Source organism: Triticum aestivum, chromosome 2A, assembly GCF_018294505.1.
Source record: "Triticum aestivum cultivar Chinese Spring chromosome 2A, IWGSC CS RefSeq v2.1, whole genome shotgun sequence".
NCBI lineage: Eukaryota > Viridiplantae > Streptophyta > Magnoliopsida > Poales > Poaceae > Triticum > Triticum aestivum.
This window is the reverse complement of record NC_057797.1, coordinates 755,114,593-755,138,553: the sequence shown is the minus strand read 5'-3', so window position 1 is coordinate 755,138,553 and position 23,961 is coordinate 755,114,593.

Here is a 23,961-nt window from a genome sequence, read left to right as displayed (position 1 = left end):
TAAAGAGTTTTTCTACCTCGCGACTTGCATCCAAGGTATATGCATGTGAGTACCAATAGACAAGCCACTGCCGGGAGTACAATCTTCAGTATAACAATCTTTTTTTCATTAGTTGTAGATTTGTAGTACACCAAGAGAATAATGTCATGCATTTGTTGCAAGTGTCATATTTACCATGAATAATACAACATCATAACAACACCTCATGCACTTCAAACTCTGGATAAACACTCATTACTTGATACTAATGTAGAATTATCTGATGGTGCCAAACAAGCTAGCATATAGGCTCATGAACATGTAACTATTACCATGTGAAATGAATAAATCAACTAAACTCTGATGAACTGGATGCCAACTAGTGCAATACCATTCATAATTTCTTGGTATAAAGTAAAAGGAATTGCACTCACATTAGCACCCAAATCATAGAAGCCATGGTAACAATGATCTCCTATTTTAATAGAAACAATAGGCATGCCAACAATAGGTCTATATTTATCTTTATCATCAGGGTTAGCAATTCTAGCAGCTTCATGACAGAAATGAATAACATGCCCATCAATATTATCGACCAAGAGATCTTTAATCATAGCAATACTAGGTTAAACTTTAATTTGTTCAGGGAGTGTAGGAGTTCAGTATAACTCTTACGAACCACATCTGAAGTTTTAGCATGTTCCTTTATCCTAACAGGGAAATGTGGTTTCTCAATATAAGTAGTAGGAATAACAGGATCAACATTATAAGTAATAGTTTCATGTTCAGCTTTAATGGGTTCTACTATTTTTACTTCAATGGGAGGATGATATTTAAACCACTTCTCCTTAGGGAGATCAACATGAGTAGCAAATGATTCAAAGAAAGAAGCTACTATCTCAGAGTTAAGTCCATACTTAGTGCTAAATTCACGAAAAGTATCAGTATCCATAAAAGATTTAACACAATCAAACTTAAGGTTTATACCTGTCTCCTTACCTTCGTCGAGCTCCCAATCTTCATAGTTGTATTTAATTCTTTCCAAGAGATCTCATTTGAATTCAATAGTCTTCTTTATAAAAGAACTACTACAAGAAGTATCGAGCATGGATTGATCATTACGAGAAAGCCGAGCATAAAAGTTTTGAATAATAATTTCTCTTGAGAGATCATGATTGGGGCATGAATATAACATTGACTTAAGCCTCCCACAAGCTTGAGCGATACTTTATCCTTCACGAGGCCAAATTTTTCCAATTGGTTGTAATTCCAAGTCCCAATATCATCACATAGCCTATACCATGTCAATTCATTCTCCTTCAAAGATAAAGGGAAACCTTCTTCTTGACTTCATGCTCAGGCAAACCTGCAATCTTAAATAATCCACAAACTTCATCCACATAGATTAGATGCATATCAGGACGTAATGTTTCATCTCCCGCATAAGGATTAGCTGGCAGTTTCTCTATCATACACGAAGGAATTTCATAATAAATATTTTTAGTAGGTTCAGTAGGTTGAGGGGAAACTCTTTGCTCTTCCCGTCGGGGTGAAGATACCCTGAACAAACCCCTCAAAGGATTATTTCCTATAGTGACAAGTGACAGTAAATTTCAGCATGTCATATAAATGTTTCCTTAACAAATTCCACTTACCAAAGGCGCTTCACTCCCTGGCAACGGCGCCAGAAAAGAGTCTTGATGAACCACAAGTATAGGAGATCTATTGTCCTTTCGATAAGTAGGAGTGTCGAACCCAATGAGGAGCAAAAGGAAATGACAAACGGTTTTCAGTAAGGTATTGTTCTGCAAGCACTGAAATTATCGGTAATAGGTAGTTTTGTGATAAGATAATTCGTAACGGGTAACAAGTAACAAGTGTAACAAAGGTGCAGCAAGCTGGCCCTATCCTTTTTGTAGCAAAGGATAAGTCTGGATAAACTCTTATATAAAGTAAAGCGCTCCGGAGGAGACATAGGAATTATTGTCAAGTTAGTTTTCATCATGCTCATATGATTCGTGTTCGTTACTTTGATAATTTGATATGTGGGTGGACCGATGCTTGGGTGCTGTCCTTACTTGTACAAGCCTCCCACTTATGATTAACCCCTCTCGCAAGAATCCGCAACTACGAAAGAAGAATTAAGATAAATCTAACCATAGCATGAAACATGTGGATCCAAATCAATCATTTACAAAGCAACGCATAAACTAGGGTTTAAGCTTCTGTCACTCTAGCAACCCATCATCTATTTATTACTTCCCAATGCCTTCCCCTAAGCCCAAATCATGGTGAAGTTTCATGTAGTCGACGTTCACATAACACCACTAGAGAAAAGACAACATACATCTCATCAAAATATCGAACGAATACCATATTCACATGATTACTTATAACAAGACTTCTCACATGTCCTCAGGAACAAAAGTAACTACATACAAAACATATTCATGTTAAATATCAGAGGGGTATTGCATATCATTAAGGATTTGAACATATGATCTTCCACCGAATAAACCAACTAGCATCAACTACAAGGAGTAATCAACACTACTAGCAACCCACACGTACCAATCCGAGGTTTTGAGACAAAGATTGAATACAAGAGATGAACTAGGGTTTGGAGAGGAGATGATGCTTGTGAAGATGTTGATGGAGATTGACCTCCTCTCGATGAGAGGATCGTTGGTGATGACGATGGCTTTGATTTCCCCCTGCGGGAGGGAAGTTTCCCCGGCAGAATAGCTCCGCCGGAGTATTAGATTGCTTCTGCCTAGCTAACGCCTCGAGACGGTGGCGCTTCGTCCCGAAAGCTTCCTTATGATTTTTTCAGGTAAAAACCCTTCATATAGCAGAAGATGGACACCAGAGACCTTCCAGGGGCCCCCAAGCCCTAGGGGCGCGCTCCGGGCTTGTGGCCACCTGGTAGGTCCTCTCTAGTATTTTCTTCGTCCAATAATTCTTATATATTTGTAAGTGCATCTAGTGCCACCCCTAGTTGGTTTTGGAGTATTGACGATAAACCTAGTTGAGGGACTAATGTGTTTGTGAGAATTGAAGGATAACACAGGTAGAAGTCCCTCATTGATTCGGTTTTACTACCAGAGATGACCCCTAAAAATGTATGAAGACATTGAAGTCAAAGGTGGTATATGAAGATATTCACATTGAAGACTATGACAAAAGAAGACACGTTATGAAGCCTATGGAGCTCGAAGACTTAGATCTATCGTAGTTCTTTTTCTTTTGTGTTGAGTCATAGGAACCACCGTACTGTTAAGTGGGGTCCAGGAGAACCAGTTAGAATGACTGAAGTGATGCCGAAACCAAAAACCTATGTCTTCGAGTGAAGACAATGAGAGCGAATCTTGTCCAGAGCCGGACAAGTCAGCTTTGCTTGTAGCCCAAGTAAAGTTGCCATGAGAGTTTGAAATCTGACCGTTGAGACACGTGTCAGTTCCTTAGTGACCTAGGGTCATTTCGGGCAAATCAGGTCGGGTTGCCAAGTGGCTATAAATAGCCCACCCCCTACAACCATAAACGGTTGACTGCTCAGATTTCAGTGCACGACTTTTGTCGTTTGAGAGCAACCACCTCGAAGCCTTTGAGAGAAAATTCCTAGCGAGGAGAAAGCCCTAACCACCCAGAGCCAGAGTAAATTGGGCATCACTTAAGTCTTCTTGTCTGAGTGATCTGAAGACTTATTACACTTGAGGACTGTGCATCCTCCAGACGGTTAGGCGTCGCGTTCTGAGCATCCAAGAGACATTGTGGATTGCCAGTGAACGAAATCTGTGAAGGTTTGGGAGTCTACCTTGAAGACTTATCAGAGTGATTGGGCGAGGACTATGTGACCTTAGCTCAAGGAGAATACGGTGAGGACTTGGTGTCCTGAGCTGCGTGTTCAGGACTGGGTGTCCGGGACTGTGTGTCCTAAGGTTTAAATACCTAGCCGCTCCAACCAGACGTACAATTGTCACAGCAACTGGAACTGGTCCAACACATCATTGTCTTCAACGAGTCACTCGCTTCATCTTCACTTCCTTTTACTTACTGTTACTCATTGTGAAGCCATTGCATGCTTGCTATATGTTTTGTCTTCACAACGTAACTGTATGATTTGTTTGGCTTCATAAATTCATCCTACCTGATCCTTATTACACTGCAGCTACTTGTCATTTTGCTTTCACTCTATTGAATACTTGACCATGGCTTGCCTAGTGTAATCTAACTTCCGCTGCATAGTGATAGGCATATCTCTACTGTTTGTCTTCATAACTTCCACGTTTTGAAGACATTCATAAAAATCGCCTATTCACCCCCCCTCTAGTTGATATAACGCACTTTCAATTGGTATCAGAGCAAGGTGCTCCCTTGTTCTGTGTGATTTGGTTTAACCACCTGGAGTTTTAGCTATGTCGACTGCAGGGATAATTAAAGTCTCCGCTGCGTGCCCCGTCTTTGATGGAACTGAATATCCCTACTAGAAGAATAAGATGCGTATGCATCTTGAAGCCATTGACGTCGACCTATGGTATGTCATCGAGAACGGCGTTCCCAAGGCTGGAGAAGGTGTCACTGCTGCTGATGTCAAGAAATTCGTTCAACTGGACTCTAGTGCCAAGAACATCATCTGTGGTCATCTGACCAAAGGACAGTATGGCCGTGTGAGTGCTTTGAAGACATCCAAGCTGGTCTGGGACTGGCTCTCCAAGGTCAATGAAGGCATCTCAACCCAGAGAGATCAGAGAATCAGCGTTCTTCGCAACCTCTTCAACCACTTCAAGAGAAATGACAATGAGAATGTCCAGCACACATTTGATCGGCTCACTGACATCACAAATGAGCTTCAAGCCCTCGGCGCTACTGAGATCACCAAACATGAAGTCGTCAAGACGCTGCTGAGATCACTTGACAGTTCGTTTGACATCCTAGCCCTGATGATTCAAGAACGTCCTGATTTCAAGACACTCGATCCATCTGACATACTTGAGAGGCTCAACACACATGAGTTTCAGCTTTCTGAGAAAAGAGATATCTACGGTCCAAACTATGGGCGAACTCGTGCCTTGAAGGCAAAAGCTGTTTCCTCATCTGAAGAAGAATCTGACAGCAGTTCTGATGATCCTGAAGACATTGGAAGGGAACTTTCAATGCTAGTGAAGAAGTTCCAAAAATTCACCAAGAAGAAAGGCTTCAGAAAGTCTTCACGATCAAGCTCAAGGAAATGATGAAGCTTATGACTCATGACTACAAGAAAACATGCCACAAGTGCAAGAAAACTGGACACTTCATCTCTGAGTGTCGACGGTGGGACAATGAGAACAGAAAGAAGAAGAAGAGCAAGGAATATGACTCGGACGACAAGAAGAAGAAGAAATACACAGTCTTCTTCCAAGTCTTCCTCAAAGTCTCATCACACAAGAGAGCTCATTGGCAAGGCAGTGCATTTGTTGGCAAGGAAATGGATTCAGAGGAGGAGTCCACTTCTGAGGAGGCAGAGGTGGAGTCTGAGGAGGAGTCTGATTCTGGCATTGCAAGTCTGGCTACAGCATACGTCGCTAAGTCCATCTTCAATACTGAAGACAATGACTTCATCACCGACACCGATGCAAATGACAAGGACTACTCCACTCCTACCTACTGCTTCATGGCACGCGGGGCCAAGGTAAACAAACGCACTACTCACTATCAAACATCTAGTGACGATGACTCTGATTGTGATTCAAAACCCAGTTACAAAACACTTGCTAAAATTGCAACTGAACAACAGAAAGCCATGGAACATATTCAAAAACTGTTAGACAGAAGCGATGATCTGTTGGGTGCTGAAATGACTCGATCTGAATCCTTAATTGAAGACATAAAAAATCTTCATGTTAAGTATCAGGAACTTGAAGATCATCATGATACTCTCTCAACAACTCATGAAAAGCTTTCCTATGATTATCTTCAAAGGAAGCAAGAACTTGAGAAATTGAGAGCGGCTCATGAAGACCTTCAAAAGGAAAACGAGTCACTTCGCGTCGAACAGATCAGTTCCGCTCAGGAAGGATTTGAACCACCATGTCTTAAATGCATTGAGCGTGATAATGCTGCTTCTGTTGCTGAATGTTCCACTTCTACTGCTGTTGCAATATCTTCAACTGTTGATGTGGTAACTAACCCCTCTACTGAGGACACCACTGCTATTGCTGATGAGAATGCTAGGTTGAAGACAATGCTTGAAAAAGGGATGTATAAAAGTCTTAAAGGACATCAGACATTATGTGATGTCCTCAAGAAGCAGATTCTGAACCGAAACCCTAGGAAAGAGGGTGTTGGGTTCGTAAGGAAAATAAATGCAGATGGCTCTTACTAGAAACCTGAGCAGTACCCCAAAACCAAGTGGATTGCTATAAAGGAACCTTCAGCAGATCCATCCAATTTATCTGGCTTCACCTGTGCTAACCCCATTATCATTGCTGAATCCTTTGATGCAAACTATGTACTGTTTAAAAATCAGAATGGTGAAGTGTTTGCCAGGTACATTGGTACTAACTGCAGGAATGGACCGCCTATGAAGAAGATCTAGGTTCCGAAAAAGTGTTTGGAAAATCTTCCTGTGAATGTCTTCATGACACCTCACATGAAGAAGACAAACCTCAGACCAAAGGCTTCATACGGTCTAAAGGCTTCATACAAATAGAGGACTCACCTGAGTCACACTAACGCAAATGTTTTGCAGGGAAACCATACTCAAGCATATGAATATGAGAGCGGTTCATCAAACCGTCATGTTCATATGACCAAAAATTATTCTGCTTATTCTTATGAGTACTATTGTCCACCTGCAAGACTATTTGCTAAGGCTTCAAAGCCAAAATTCTCAGATGCTGCACTTAGACTTATTGCTTCTAAGCCACCCTTGAAGATGTGGGTGGTTAAGAAGGCTTAACTCTCTTTTGCAGGGAATGGTCTCCAACAGAAAACCAAAATCATCTGACGCTATTGCTGGGGACCTTAAAAATCTTGTAGGGCGCAAGATAAAATGCCTGAATGGCATCATTATGTACTTCGTTCCTGAATCGCATGCTACTCTCCCTATTAGTCCTAATCTGGATCTAAGTTTTCATAACCCACTGGTTCGTCAAATGTTTTTGCTTCACAATTCTCTTCGTGAAGCCTATCCCCCTAACTGCACTGTAGGGTACGACACCAGCGTCTTCAAAGTCTTCAGAATGGATTATTGACAGTGGGTGTACAAATCACATGACTGGCAAAAGAAGTCTTCTCATGGACTCAACTTTACGTCCATCCGACAAGAGCCACATCACATTTGCCGACACTGGTAAAAGTAAGGTATTGGGTCTAGGTAGAGTTGCAATCTCAAGGGATCAACACATGGATAAAGTCATGCTTGTTGAATCCCTTGGCTTCAACTTAATGTCTGTCTCAATGCTTTGCGATTTGAACATGATTGTAATGTTTGGAAAATATCGTTGCCTTGTACTAATGGAATCTGACAAGTCTCTAGTGTTTGAAGGGTATCGAAAAGATGATTTGTACGTGGTAGATTTCTCAGCAGGGCCACAGCTTGCAGTATGTCTTCTAGAAAAGGCTTCAGAATGCTGGCTATGGCATCGGAGACTTGGACATGCTGGCATGAGAAACCTCCACACCCTTGCGAAGAAGAAGCATGTCATAGGCATCGAGGGCGTCAAGTTCAAGAAAGACCATTTATGCGGTGCCTGTGAAGCAGGGAAGATGACGAGGGCAAAACATCCCTCGAAGACAATCATGACCACTACTCGACCCTTCGAACTGCTTCACATGGATCTTTTTGGTCCCACTCACTACTCAACTTTTACTACTACTACTTGGCTCTATGGTTTTGTTATTGTTGATGATTATTCTCGATATACTTGGGTGCACATAATCCTTTACAAGACTGAAGTGCAGGATGTCTTCAGACGCTTCGCCAATCGAGCTATGAACAATTTTGGCACCAAGATAAAGCACATCAGAAGTGATAATGGCACTGAATTCAAGAACACTGGCCTTGATACATATCTTGATACCTTGGGCATCACACATGAATTCTCAGCTCCGTACACGCCACAGCAGAATGGCGTCGTCGAACGCAAGAACAGAACACTCATTGAGATGGCCAGAACGATGCTAGATGAATACAAGACTCCAAGAAAATTCTGGACTGAAGCCATTGACACTGCATGCCATACAATCAATCGTGTTTATCTTCACAAGCTTCTGAACAAGACATCTTATGAGCTCCTTACTGGCAAAAAGCCAAATGTCAGTTACTTCAGAGTATTTGGTGCAAGGTGCTGGATCAAGGACCCACATCACACCTCAAAATTTGCACCAAAAGCACATGAGGGTTTTATGCTTGGATATGGAAAGGATTCGCACTCCTACAGAGTCTTCAATCTCTTTCATTACAAAGTGGTTGAAACAGTGGATGTGCGGTTCGATGAGACCAATGGGACACAGAGAGAGCAACTGCCAAATGTGCTAGATGATGTTCCAGCTAGTGAATCAATCAAGCTTATGGGAGCTGGAGAGATTATACCTTCTGAAGCTCATCCTGAAGAAGAACTTATCATCTCAGCACCTGATCCACATGAAGACAATGCTCAGCCTGAAGACATTCCTCCCAACGACAACACAGATCAGCAAGAGCAAAGTCTTCGCCCTATACATCCTCGTGTTGCCAATGAAGTGCAGATTGATAGAATAATTGACAGCATCAATGCACCAGGTCCACTCACTCGTTCAAGGGCAACTCAGCTGGCAAATTTCTGTGGGCACTTCGCATTCGTCTCAATATCAGAACCCAAGAAAGTTGAAGAAGCCTTCATGGAACCTGAATGGATTCAAGCTATGCAAGAAGAGCTTCAATAGTTTGAGCTGAATAATGTATGGGAACTGGTTAAGCGTCCTGTTCCACGGAAGCACAACATAATAGGCACCAAATGGATATACCGCAACAAGCAAGATGAGCATGGTCAAGTTGTCAGAAACAAAGCTCGTCTTGTTGCTCAAGGATATACTCAAGTGGAAGGCATTGACTTTGATGAAACGTTTGCTCCTGTGGCTAGGCTTGAAGCCATACGCATACTGCTGGCCTATGCAAATCATCATAACATACTTCTATATCAAATGGATGTGAAGAGTGCCTTTCTCAATGGCAAGATTGAAGAAGAAGTGTATGTTGCACAACCGCCTGGCTTTGAAAATCCAAAACATCCTGACATGGTATACAAGCTCAACAAGGCGCTGTATGGACTCAAACAAGCCCCTAGGGCCTGGTATGACACACTCAAATACTTCCTGAAGAGCAAAGGCTTCATACCTGGTTCCCTAGATCCCACTCTTTTCACAAAGACATATGATGGTGAACTGTTTGTGTGCCAAATATATGTGGATGACATCATCTTCGGCTGCACAAATCAGAAGTACAGTGAAGAGTTTGGATATATGATGCAAGAGCAATATCAGATGTCCATGATGGGGGAGCTGAAGTTCTTCCTTGGTCTTCAAATACGACAACAACGCAATGGCATCTTCATATCTCAAGAGAAGTATCTCAAAGATTGCCTGAAGAAGTTCGGTATGCAAGACTGCAAAGGCTTCACAACACCAATGCCAGCCAAACATCATCTGGGTCCCGACGAAAATGGTAAAGAGTTCGATCAAAAGGTATACCTCTCCATGATTGGTTCTTTGCTCTATTTATGTGCATCTAGGCCATATATTATGCTTAGTGTTTGCATGTGTGCTCGATTTCAAGCGGCACCAAAGGAATCGCATCACTTAGCTGTGAAGCGAATTCTTTGATATTTGGTTCACACCCCAACTCTAGGATTATGGTAACCAAAGGGCTCAGAGTTTGATTTGGTTGGATCCTCGGATGCTGATTATGCTGGTGACAAAGTTGATCGCAAGTTTACATCAGGCACATGTCACTTTCTGGGATGATCACTTGTATGTTGGTCTTCAAAGAAGCAGAACTGTGTATCTCTCTCCACTGCTGAATCTGAATACATTGCTGCTGGATCTTGCTGCGCTCAGCTTCTGTGGATGAAGCAAACACTCAAGGACTATGGCATTCATCTGAAGCAAGTGCCACTTTACTGCGACAACGAAAGCGCCATCAAGATTGCCAACAACCCAGTTCAGCACTCGAAGACAAAGCACATTGAAATTCGTCATCACTTTCTCAGAGATCATGTTGTGAAGGAAGACATTGATATCATACACGTTAACACTGAAGAGCAATTGGCAGATATCTTCACCAAGCCCTTGGATGAGAAGAGGTTTTGCAAGTTACAGTGTGAGCTAAATATCCTAGAATCCTCAAATGTCCTGTGATCAGGCACACATCCTAACACTTATGCATATTGATGACTTAGATGTGCAACACACGAAGTAAAGTATATCTTCAATCAATGAAGACATACATTCTAAGTGTGAATACATTAATGTGGAATTTGACTTCAGAGCGCCACGATAATTGTGCGCCGTGTCTGGGTCTAATACTTCCTATACGGTGGGTAACGCCACCACCAAACGTTCTATTTTGAAGTGTTTCACTCATGGCGTTACCTTGCAATGTCTTCACATTTGGTTTGGCTTCGAACTCAACATGTCTTCATGATTATCTTCACTATGTTGATTACATATATATATATATATATATATATATATATATATATATATATATATATATATATATACTAGTGTTCTGTCCTCTACAACATTCACTTATAGCTATGTCTTCTTGTTTGAATCTTTTGAACTAAGTGAATGTGGTCGGACCCTAACCTCTCTATGCTCTCTATCTTAAAATTCTATCTCTCCAAGTCATATGCATTCTATTGAAACTGTTGAATGTCTTCTCTGCGTACTTGTCAGCAGAAGACACATAGACAACATTGAAGTCCGTTTTCAATGCTCATTTATCCACATGAAATCCGGAGAAGTAGGAACGACCACCCGACAATCCAGGCGTGCGTGGGACATGGAACTGCCCCCAAAATACCGCATGATGGCCACGTTCCTCAGATGCGAATCGCCAGGGGCACCTGAGTAATAGCGCAGTGCCGCCCCTGCGCCTATAAATTCACACTTACCGCGGTCATTATCTCCTTCTTCCACCCTCGCACGAACCCTAGCGCCACCGCTAGCTCTCGACGACGCCGGCGACGAAGCGCTTCGCTGCCGCAACCTCTCCGACGCCGTCTTCACACCGATCGCGAACATCGTCCTCTCCGCCGTCGCCGTAGGTGTCTTCTGTCGCCAAGTTAGGGCACGGAGGATTGAACTGCTCGGCATCATCTCCCACTCCGTCTAGCAGTTCCAAGTGTGGTAAATAAAACTGCCTTTTTACAGCACCATAGATCCTCTTGTTCTGTCACTTTCTACCACAAGAAGTTTCTGTTCACACAAGCTAGATCTCTCTCAAACTGCATCTCATAACATGCCTAGTATATTCACTTGTGCTTCACAAAGTAGTTAGATTCCTCACTTGTACTGATCTGTGGATTCGTACAAATCTGGAACCAACTTCTTATCTATGAGTGAATGTCTTCGCACGATGAGGTCAATGTCTTCTAAACTGATTTATCTTCAAAATCTTCTGAGAATGCATATGACCTCTTCCCCTTCCCTCGCACCTTAATGCTGTCACAGGTACATGTCCATGGGAGAATCCCTTGGTTCTCATAGTCTGCATTCATTTGCAGAATTCCTACAGCATCACATAAACTCTCCTGAAGCCAGTTCCTGTTGGTCCAGCAAAAGAAAGCCTTTGAAGCCTTTGAAAGTTTTGAAGCCTTTTAAGTTAAAGTTTATGGCTTCAGAAATAGTAGCAAGGAAGGGGGGCAGACAGAGACGTGGAGGAACGTCCAAAGATCTGCCTGATGAACCGGCAGAAATGTACAAAACAGATCCTGAAGAGAATTATGGTCAGCGCAAGACCCGAATCCAATGGATTCGACGCTATTGGGCAGAACAATGGTTCCAATACCGCTTCGTCACCCAGGAGTATGCTGAGAAAAGTGCCATCAAAAGACCATGGGGAGACATCTTATACAAGAACCTTGTACCCAGGTCCAGAGATGAAGCTATTGCCCAAAGCTTCTATCCATGCATGGTTCGTGGGCCACAACCTGATGATGCACATCCGTCGTCACTACTCTGGTGTCGTGACGACAATCTGTTCAAGCGCAATTTCCAATTTGCCCAACAATCAGCGAAGCAGAACAAGAAGAAATTTGGGTTAGACTTCAACCCTGGTCCCTCCACACCAAGGGCAGATGGCACACGCAACGCAGAACCCAATATCATCGGTCCGTATGCCAACCTTGAGGGCCTCATCACCCGCATCTTAGTCCAAGGGACTGCCGTGAATGACCCTCCAGCTGACTCTGAGTCTGATGAAGCTCCTGCTGTACCGAAGCCAAAGCAGTCGAAGAAGCCAAAAGCTTCAAAGCCGGCCCCTTCACCAAAAATCTCAAGGGCGAAGCCATTGGCAACTGCACCTCCTGAAGACAGTGTGCAGTCTGAAGACGTATCCCGCGTCTCCAAGCCCCAGAAGGCCAAGATGCCCCAGCCACACACCAGCAAAGAGCTCACAGCTGCTGCCATTCTGCGTAGCGAAGCCATTGATCTGTCAAGTGATGAAGATCTTGGAGATGACGCTCTCGAGCAGCTCATCAAGAGCAAAGAAGAAGCTGAAATCTTCAACAATTTGCCTCTCTTTGATGTCGCCATCATCCACAACTTCATCGACGAATGGTTTGCCACACCAAACATCAGCTTCGAAGATCTGCAGCTGCCCGTTGGCCTCAGCGTCGCCTTCCAAGGCGCTATTGCTTTAGAACTTGCAATTGCCCAGCGCATTGTTGAACTAAAGCAGAAAATTGATCATGAAAAGGCTCAGTTCAAGAAGCATATGGCCAGGCTCAGCGTGCAAGAAGTGAAGAGCTTCAAGGTCATGATGTACGAACTAAAGGAAAACTTTCTGAACAAGCGTGCAGAAGCTCAAGGTTCGCGGGAGCGAATGAAGTCTCTGGCAGACAGATGTGTGCAGGCCTACAATGAGGCCGAGAAGCGCAAGACACTTGGGCGTCCCGGCATCGACCCCAGGATGGCCGCGAAGAAGAAGAAGAAGCCTGCTATGGCTGAACCAGAGGCACCAAGACAAGAAGCAGTTCCAATTGTCTTCCCAACTACCACGACTGGCTCGAAGCCAAAGAGCCGGTCAACCGCTTCAGAGCTCAAGAAGACGCGAACTGCAGAGGCTGAAGCTAGGAAGCGGAAACATACTGAAGCCTCTCCTTCTACTCCCACTCAGAAGAAGCGAAAGATCAAGAAAGCTCGGGCTGCTCCCACAGAGCCCTTGATGGTTGAACCCCTTTCTGTCGTCCATCCTGACGCAGAACGACAACTGACAGTTCATGAGCCTGCTTCCACAAAGGCTCCTGAAGCTGAAGACATACCAGCAGCCGACCCCATCGCTGCTGAAGACATTGGTCATCAGGACAATGTACAAGATGATGCAGCCCTTCCTCAGTATGAACACAGCAAACTCATAAGCATTGGTCGTCCTTTGACGCCAATTGCACAAGATGCGTCATGGGCGGATCGCCCTCAAGAGGAAGAAGACTTTGAGGCCCAGCCCACTCCAACCCTACAGGCGTCGTCTGCATTCCGCAGGCTTCGCAAAGGTCCAAGGCCTCAAGTCTATGCTGAAGACATTCCGGCTGCATCAGCCGAAGAAAATGAAGAAGTACCACAAGATCCTACTCCCCCGCTACACCACGAAGCAGTTCTCCAGGAGAACGTGCCTAAGTCTGACCCTCCAGCTAGTCAAGCGGAGGCTGAAAATATTGAGGCTGCCACAACCAACACTGAAGCCAATGTGGAGCCCTCCCCACCAAAAGCTTCAGAAGACAGCGAAGCTACTGATCCAGACACTTCTGTTCCTAAGTCTGCTGCAGGTCCTCAATTTGATTACCATGTTGAGCACATGCCTCATGTCCAGAAGCCAGTCCCAAGGCTGCTGAGGTTCCCATGTCCTGCATCAGCACCTGGCTCCTTTAACATCAATAGCTTCAAGGCAGATAATATGTTCTTCAACAACTCCAAGAACCCCTATTCAAGGGAAAGGATTTCATCAGATAGGTTCTGGAGCTATCCTCAGCGCAGCTACTATTCATGCATCCTATACAACCAAGGTCGCATCTTCCCGCACAAGCGCCTTGATGTTGAAGCCATTGCTGGTCTGCCCTGTTTAGAGGAAGCGTTGGATTGCTTCAAGCAAGTGGGTCTGCTGCAGTTTGTAACTAATGAAGAGCACTGGAATGAAGAGGTTCTGCTGCAATTCTATGCCACCCTCCACATCAAAGGATACAATAGAGATCCGAAGACTTGGGCCCTAGAGTGGATGACCGGCAATGTCCATCACGAAGCCAATGCATTTGATATCATTGAGCTCACCGGCCTGCCCACTCCTGGCGAATTCTTCGAGGAAGGCTGTCCACTACACACTGAAGCTCTTGAGAGCATATTCCAGAGGCCTGAACCGAATATGAGTCAGATGCTCTCCATGATGAAGCCATTGCCCCACGATGCTCCTTATCCAACAGAGTTCTTCATTGAAGACTTTGAGTACCTGCCTAGAACCATCTATCACATTATCCGGCGGACTCTCTGGCCTATCAAAGGGCACTCTCCAAATGCCAAGATCGAGGGTACAATGAAGACTCTGATATTTTGTATCCTTCATGGCAAATGCTTCAACGCACAGGACTTCTTCATACGCCAACTTGCTGCATCAGGCTCAGATTTACTTGGTTTGAAGTTCTATGCTCCTTGGGTAATGAGACTGATCAAGCTTCACTCTGCGATCTCATATCAGCCCTCAGCCCGCAACCATCGGATCTTCTTGCCAGATGTGGATACCTCTGCTGAAGCTATATATCCTGAGCCTACCAAGCAACCTTTGAGTCTTCAGAATGTAGAACACCAGAGCTTCACTCAGAACGTTGAAGGTGTTGAAGCCATCTCCAGGGTGTATCCTTTGGCTGGCACTACACGTGCGCCACACCCTGCTTCAACTGAAGCCACTGACAGTGCTACTGCTTCAAGACCCAAGAAGCGCACTCGTGTTCTCAACGACCGAGAGCTTCTTGTGGCCCTTCATCAAAAGCAGGATAGGCATCATGACTCGTTGAAGATACAAATGCAAAGCCTCTTGGTGGATGTAAATCGCATCCGAAACCTTGCCACCAAGAATGCATTCGTTGCACATGAAACCTGTCGCCGCACATGGAAAGGGCTATCAATGATATGTACTGAAGCTGAACTTGAAGAGGATGGCTTCACTGAGCGATTCAAGTTTGACACCACACCTCCTAGAAGGGCTGTGATGCGAAGCACACCATCACTTGAAGACTCTGAGTTTTCTTCATCTGCTGCCACAGTCACTGCCAGAATCATTGATGAAGAAGACGATGCTACCTCACCGCCACCTGCTTCAGCACCTCCAAGATCTTCTGCACCGCCAAACACCTCCAACGACCCTGCTGCTCCTGGGAACGAGTAGACACTCTATGTCTTCAAACCTTTTTGGTCCTTGCTGACAAAAGGGGGAGAAGCATATGGGTTGATAGTCTTCAAGTGGGTCCATATGGGCGGGTGCTTTATGTTTTATTATATTTTGCTTTGTGCTTACAACTCTTGTTTTACATTTGGTTCTTATGAGTTGTAACACTTAAACCAGATGGTCGTCTGCTACTTGTTTGCCACCCTGTTTTGCGAAGATAAATTCCGCATGTGTGACGATAAATTCCGCACTTATCTCATTCTGCAGACATCCATTTTCCATTATGCATGTCATTATCTTCATATATCTTCACATGCATAGTGGATTGTCATCATAAGCTGAAGTGGATCTCCACAAGTACAACCTGCCATGTGCATTTGCATTCCAAAAGCAAATTAACTTGTATGCACATCTTCAGGGGGAGCCCTTGCAACTTATGAAGACAATTCCTTATCCTTTACAATTTCACAGACTATATTCCCCGTTGAAAACTTCAACTAGTTTGTCATCAATCACCAAAAGGGGGAGATTGTAAGTGCATCTAGTGCCACCCCTAGTTGGTTTTGGAGTATTGACGACAAACCTAGTTGAGGGACTAATGTGTTTGTGAGAATTGCAGGATAACACAGGTAGAAGTCCCTCATTGATTCGGTTTTACTACCAGAGATGACCCCTAAAAATGTATGAAGACATTGAAGTCAAAGATGGTATATGAAGATATTCACATTGAAGACTATGACAAAAGAAGACACATTATGAAGCCTATGGAGCTCGAAGACTTAGATCTATCGTAGTTCTTTTTCTTTTGTGTTGAGTCATAGGAACCGCTGTACTGTTAAGTGGGGTCCAGGAGAACCAGTTAGAATGACTGAAGTGATGCCTAAACCAAAAACCTATGTCTTCGAGTGAAGACAATGAGAGCGAATCTTGTCCAGAGCCGGACAAGTCAGCTTTGCTTGTAGCCCAAGTAAAGTTGCCATGAGAGTTTGAAATCTGACCGTTGAGACACGTGTCAGTTCCTTAGTGACCCAGGGTCATTTCGGACAAATCAGGTCGGGTTGCCAAGTGGCTATAAATAGCCCACCCCCTACAACCATAAACGGTTGGCTGCTCAGATTTTAGTGCACGGCTTTTGTCGTTTGAGAGCAACCCACCTCGAAGCCTTTGAGAGAAAATTCCTAGCGAGGAGAAAGCCCTAACCACCCAGAGCCAGAGTAAATTGGGCATCACTTAACTCTTCTTGTCTGAGTGATCTGAAGACTTATTACACTTGAGGACTGTGCATCCTCCAGACGGTTAGGCGTCGCGTTCTGAGCATCCAAGAGACATTGTGGATTGCCAGTGAACAAAGTCTGTGAAGGTTTGGGAGTCTACGTTGAGGACTTACCAGAGTGATTGGGCGAGGACTATGTGACCTTAGCTCAAGGAGAATACGGTGAGGACTTGGTGTCCTGAGCTGCGTGTTCAGGACTGGGTGTCCGGGACTGTGTGTCCTAAGGTTTAAATACCTAGCCGCTCCAACCAGACGTACAGTTGTCACAGCAACTGGAACTGGTCCAACACATCATTGTCTTCAATGAGTCACTGGCTTCATCTTCACTTCCTTTTACTTACTGTTACTCATTGTGAAGCCATTGCATGCTTGCTATATCTTTTGTCTTCACAACGTAACTGTATGATTTGTTTGGCTTCATAACTTCTTCCTACCTGATCCTTATTACACTGCAGCTACTTGTCATTGTGCTTTCACTCTATTGAATACTTGACCATGGCTTGCCTAGTGTAATCTAACTTCCGCTGCATAGTGATAGGCATATCTCTACTGTTTGTCTTCATAACTTCCACGTTTTGAAGACATTCATAAAAATCGCCTATTCACCCCCCCTCTAGTCGATATAACGCACTTTCAATATTCCAAAATAATTCTCCATAAGTTTTCAGGACTTTGGGAGTTGTACAGAATAGGTCTCTTAGATTTGCTCCTTTCCGGTCCAGAATTCCAGCTGCCGGCATTCTCCCTCTTTGTGTAAACCTTGTAAAATAAAAGAGAAAATGCATAAGCATTGTACCATAATGTGTAATAACAGCCCATAATGCAATAAATATCAACATAAAAGCATGATGCAAAATGGACGTATCGATTTCCAAGTCAACCAGGGGCAGCCTGGATTCCCCCTTTCCGTCCTCAGAAACTGATTTCGAATCCCACCTCTAAGGAAACAGAGTAGAAATCTCTGTGATCGCTTCTTCCCCATCCTCGGGAGAACAGAAAATCTCACATATCAATTTTCTCAAGATCTCTCTCACCCTCTCCTTTGACCTCTCCACGAAACTCCCTCGACCTGCCGCCACCGATAGGATACGCCTTGATCTTGCCTTGAACTCGAGCCAATCCCCCACGCCGAAGAGACTCCTCTGGATGCCTGCATCCAGACGTGCGTCGCCCCCTCTAGCAGGGCTGATACGTCTCCGTCGTATCTACTTTTCCAAACACTTTTGCCCTTGTTTTGGACTCTAACTTGCATGATCTGAATGGAACTAACTCGGACTGACGCTATTTTCAGCAGAATTGCCATGGTGTTATTTATGTGCAGAAACAAAAGTTCTCGGAATGACCTGAAACTTCACGGAGCGTCTTTTTGGAAATAATAAAAAATACTGGCAAAAGATGAAGGCCAGGGGGCCCACACCCTAGCCACGAGGGTGGGGGGCGCGCCTGCCCCCTGGGCGTTCCCCCCTACCTCGTGGGCCCCCTGGAGCTCCTCCGACCTCAACCCCAACTCTATATATTCACTTTCTGGGAGAAAAAAATCGAGGAGAAGGATTCATCGTGTTTTACGATACAGAGCCGCCGCCAAGCCCTAAAACCTCTCGGGAGGGCTGATCTGGAGTCCGTTCGGGGCTCCGGAGAGGGGAATCCGTCGCCGTCGTCATCATCAACCATCCTCCATCACCAATTTCATGATGCTCACCACCGTGCGTGTGTAATTCCATCGTAGGCTTGCTGGACGGTGATGGGTTGGATGAGATTTATCATGTAACCGAGTTAGTTTTGTTAGGGTTTGATCCCTAGTATCCACTATGTTCTGAGATTGATGTTGCTATGACTTTGCTTTGCTTAATGCTTGTCACTAGGGCCCGAGTGCCATGATTTCAGATCTGAACCTATTATGTTTTCATCAATATATGAGAGTTCTTGATCCTATCTTGCAAGTCTATAGTCACCTACTATGTGTTATGATCCGGCAACCCCGAAGTGACAATAATCAGGACCACTCTCGGTGATGACCGTAGTTTGAGGAGTTCATGTATTCACTATGTGTTAATGATTTGGTCCGGTACTCTATTAAAAGGAGGCCTTAATATCCCCTAGTTTCCGCTACGACCCCGCTGCCACGGGAGGGTAGGACAAAAGATGTCATGCAAGTTCTTTTCCATAAGCACGTATGACTATATTTGGAATACATGCCTACATTACATTGATGAATTGGAGCTAGTTCTGTGTCACCCTAGGTTATGACTGTTACATGATGAACCGTATCCGGCATAATTCTCTATCACCGATCCATTGCCTACGAGCTTTCCATATATTGTTCTTTGCTTATTTACTTTTCCGTTACTATTGTTACAATCACTACAAAATACCAAAAACATTACTTTTGTTATCATTACCTTTTGCTACTACTTTGCTACTAAATACTTTGCTGTAGATATTAAGTTTCCAGGTGTGGTTGAATTGACAACTCAGCTGCTAATACTTGAGAATATTCTTTGGCTCCCCTTGTGTCGAATCAATAAATTTGGGTTGAATACTCTACCCTCGAAAACTATTGCGATCCCCTAGACTTGTGGGTTATCAAGACTATTTTCTGGCGCCGTTGCCGGGGAGCATAGCTCTATTCTTTGAGTCACTTGGGATTTATATCTGCTTATCATTATGAAGAACTTGAAAGATCCAAGAACCAAGATTTATCCCTCAACTACGAGGGGAGGTAAGGAACTGCCATCTAGCTCTGCACTTGATTCACCTTCTGTTTTGAGTAAGCTTGCGACACCTAAACCTGCTTCTGCTATTGATTCTGATATGTCGCATGTTATTGATGATGCCACTTCTGCTATGCATGATACTTATGATGAAACTACTTCTATGCTTGATACTACTATGACACTTGGTGAATTTCTTGATGAACAACTTGCTAGGGTTAGAGAGAATGAAATTATTGAAACTGATAATATTGATGAAAGTGATGATGAAGACTCTCCCCCTAATAAATATGAATTGCCTGTTGTTCCCGAGGGTTATGTTCTGGATGAAGAATCTGCTAGAGCTATTCTTGCTTGCAATGATAGATGTGATCTAAAGAGGTTATTAGCTAAATCGAAGCAGCAATCTCTTAATGCTAGAATGAAACCTGACCCTAGTTTTGCTACTTCACCTATCTGTGTTACTGATAAGGATTATGAATTCTCTGTTGATCATGATATAATTACTTTGGTTGAATCTGATCCTTTTTATGGCTATGAATCTGAAACTGCTGTGGCACATCTTACTAAGTTAAATGATATAGCTACCTTGTTCACTAATGATGAGAGAACTCGTTACTTTTATATCCTTAAAATATTTCCGTTCTCATTAAAGGGTGATGCTAAGATATGGTTTAATTCTCTTGATCTTGGTTGTGTGCGTAGTCCCCATGATATGATTTGTTACTTCTCTGCTAAATATTTCCCTGCTCATAAGAAACAAGCTGCTTTAAGGGATATATATATATATAATTTTGTGTAAATTGAAGAATAGAGTCTCCCACAAGCTTGGGGGAGGCTTCTCCAATTACTTAATGCTTTGCCTGATCATCCTCTTAAGAAAAATGAAATACTTGATATCTTTTATATTGGACAAACCGATGCTTCCAGAGATTACCTGGATAGTTGTGCTGGTTCTGTTTTCAGGGAAAGAACACCGGATGAAGCTGAAATTCTATTGAATAATATGTTGACTAATGAAAATAATTGGACACTTCCTGAGCCAACTCCTAAGCCTATTCCTAAACCAACTCCGAAGAAGAGAGGTGTTCTATTTCTCAGTCCTGAAGATATGCAAGAGACAAAGAAATCCATGAAATAAAAGGGTATTAAAGCTGAAGATGTTAAGAATTTACCTCCTATTGAAGAAATACATGGTCTTAATTTACCGTCCGTCGAAGAAATGCATAATTTTAATCCATCTCCTATTGAAGAAACACATGGTCTTGATAACCCGACACAGGTAGTAAAGGTAAATTCTCTCTATAGATATGATAAAGCTGAAATCCCATTTACTAAGTTTGCTAGCCCATGCTTAGATGGGTTTGACAAATTTATGGTTAAGCAAGAAGACTTCAATGCTTATTTTGGTAGAGAATTAAAACACAGTGCTGATATGCTTGAACACTTGGATGATTATATGGCTAATGTCAAAGGTGAACTTAAACTTCTTAGTAAGCATGCTTCTATGGTTACTACTCAAGTAGAACAAGTACTTAAGGCTTAAAATGATTTGCTCAATGAATTGAATAGTAACAATAATGACTATGCTATTAGAGTTATGACTAGAGGTGGTAAAATGACCCAGGAACCTTTGTATCCTGAGGGCCATCCTAAGAGAATTGAGAAAGATTCTCAGAGAAATAATATATATGCACCTAGTCCTCCTAAAAGGAAGAAAACGAAAATGATAGGACTTTGCATGCTTGTAGTGAACCTATTACTGAAACACCTGGGAACCCAAATGATATTTCTATTTTTGATGCTGAAACACAATCTGGTAATGAACCTGAAACTAGTGATAATGTTAATGATGATGTTCATGTTGATGCTCAACCTAGTAATGATAATGATATAGAAATTAAACCTGCTGTTGATCTTGATAACCCACAATCAAAGAATCAACGTTATGATAAGAGAGACGTTGTTGCTAGGAAACATGGTAAAGAAAAAGAACCATGGGTTCAGAAACCCATGCCTTTTCCTCCCAAACCATCCAAGAAAAAGGATGATGAGGATTTTGAGTGCTTTGTTGAAATGATTAGATCTATCTTTTTGCGTATGCGATTAAATGATATGCTTAAAATGAATCCTTATGCTAAGTACATGAAAGAAATTGTTACTAATAAAAGAAAGATACCGGAAGTTGAAATTTCCACCATGCTTGCTAATTATACTTTTAAGGGTGGAGTACCAAAGAAACTTGGAGATCCAGGAGTACCCACTATACCATGCTCTATTAAAAGAAACTATGTTAAAACTGCTTTATGTGACCTTGGAGCCGGTGTTAGTGTTATGCCTCTCTCTTTATATCGTAGACTTGATTTGAATAAGTTGACACCTACTGAAATATCCTTGCAAATGGCTGCTAAATCAACTGCTATACATGTCGATATTTGTGAGGATGTGCCTGTTGTGGTTGCAAACGTTACTATTTTAACGGACTTTGTTATTCTTGATATTCCCCAGGACGATAGTATGCCTATTATTCTTGGAAGACCCTTTTTGAATACTGCAGGGGCTGTTATTGATTGCAACAAAGGCAATGTCACTTTTCATGTTAATGGTAATGAGCGTACGGTACACTTTCCAAGGAAACAACTTCAAGTCCACAGTATTAATTCTATTTGAAAAATTCCATCAATTATTTTTGGAGGTTTTGAATTTCCTCTTCCTACTTTCAAGAAGAAATATGATATTCTTATTGTTGGGGATGTGCATATCCCCGTTGAGGTAACCTAGTGATATTCGAAAATTCTCCGGTTCCATGTTATTCGAAATGAGTTTGTTAACAAGACTTGATCAACCTTGTTAATGGATTCCTTTTGATGATCATGAGATGGATGAATTTAGAAAAAACAACTCTCTGTACCCTCCTTTTACTTTCTTTTATTTATATTAAATAAAATAAAAATAGCATTTTCTGCCTGTTATCTGAATTACCCGTGCAATATAAAAATACCTCGAAAATAAAGTTCTCCAAATGCCCTGAAATTTAAATATGATTTTTTGTGGAATATTTGAGAATATTTGGCACTGAGAACACAGCAGGGGGGGCATCCACCTGGCGACGAGGGTGGAGGGCGCACCTCCTGCCTCGTGGGCCCATGGTGGACCTCCTCCACTTATTCCTGCACCCACACACTCCTTCTTCCTCCCACAAACACTATTATCCAGTTCAAACCTGAGTCCAAGCTCATTTTGCATCCATTTTCGATCTCCTTGCTCAAAGCACCTCTCACAAAACTGCTTGGGGGGATTGTTCCTTGGTATGTTACTCCTCCATTGGTACAATTAGTTTTTGTTCTAGTGCTTTATTCATTGCAAAGTTGTGCTGCCTAGGTGACCATGTTCTTGAGATTGCATGTCAAATTTATGAGGTTTCAAGTAGTTTTGATGCATGATATAGGCTCTAGGCACTTGTAGGAGTAGTTGTTATCAATTTTGTTGAGTTTGATTTACTTTTATTTGAAGTTACTAAAAATTTCAGAAATTTTTCAGAGGAAGAAATATGTTTAGGAAAATGTACCAAGGTGGTCCTTCAAGGAAGCAAGGACCCAGGCTTGCAATGCGTGATGCTGACGATGAGCCACCAAGGGACGCTCCAGTGCGGCCTTGTGAATGGCCTTCAGAGGACTTCATGGATCGAGCGGGAATTAAGGAAGAATTTAACGCATATTTGCGTAACGCTGATCTTGTGAGCTTCGAGGAAGAAAAATGCCGTCAGTACCACTATCTCACTAGTTCCTTTGTGAGGAGGTTTGAATTTTCATCTTCACATAATTCTCAAACTGTCCTGTTTGATCTTTTTGAAAATTCTTACACTATGGACTTAGAGGACTTTACCACAGCTTGCAAACTTCCACAATGGGGTAGTACTAGTGAACCTCGCAAATCTGAATTTAGAGATTTTCTTGCTAGTATAACTGTGGGGGGATCTAGAGATATAGCACAAGCTACCATAGGGAGCATTCATTTTCCTGCTATACATTATTTTGCTCTCTTCATAGGTAGACGCATTAACGGTAAAGATGAAGCATGTCACATGTGTGTCCCTGACCTCAGTATTCTTAGGAGTGTTGTGTTAGGAGATAAATCTTGTAATTTGGGAGCCATTGTTGCACGTAGGTTGCATCTTAATAGATTTAATGGAGATTTCTTTGGTGGAATTTATGCAACCCGCATAGCTAATTTTCTTGGTATAACCATACGTGAGGATGATATTGAGTTGCCTCCTGCTTATTTGGATTATGAGGCTATGGTTCGTCATCAGTTTGTTGATAGGAACGATCAGTTCCTCCTGTACCAACTAATCTTTGACAGACGACACACCTATCACGCCGCTC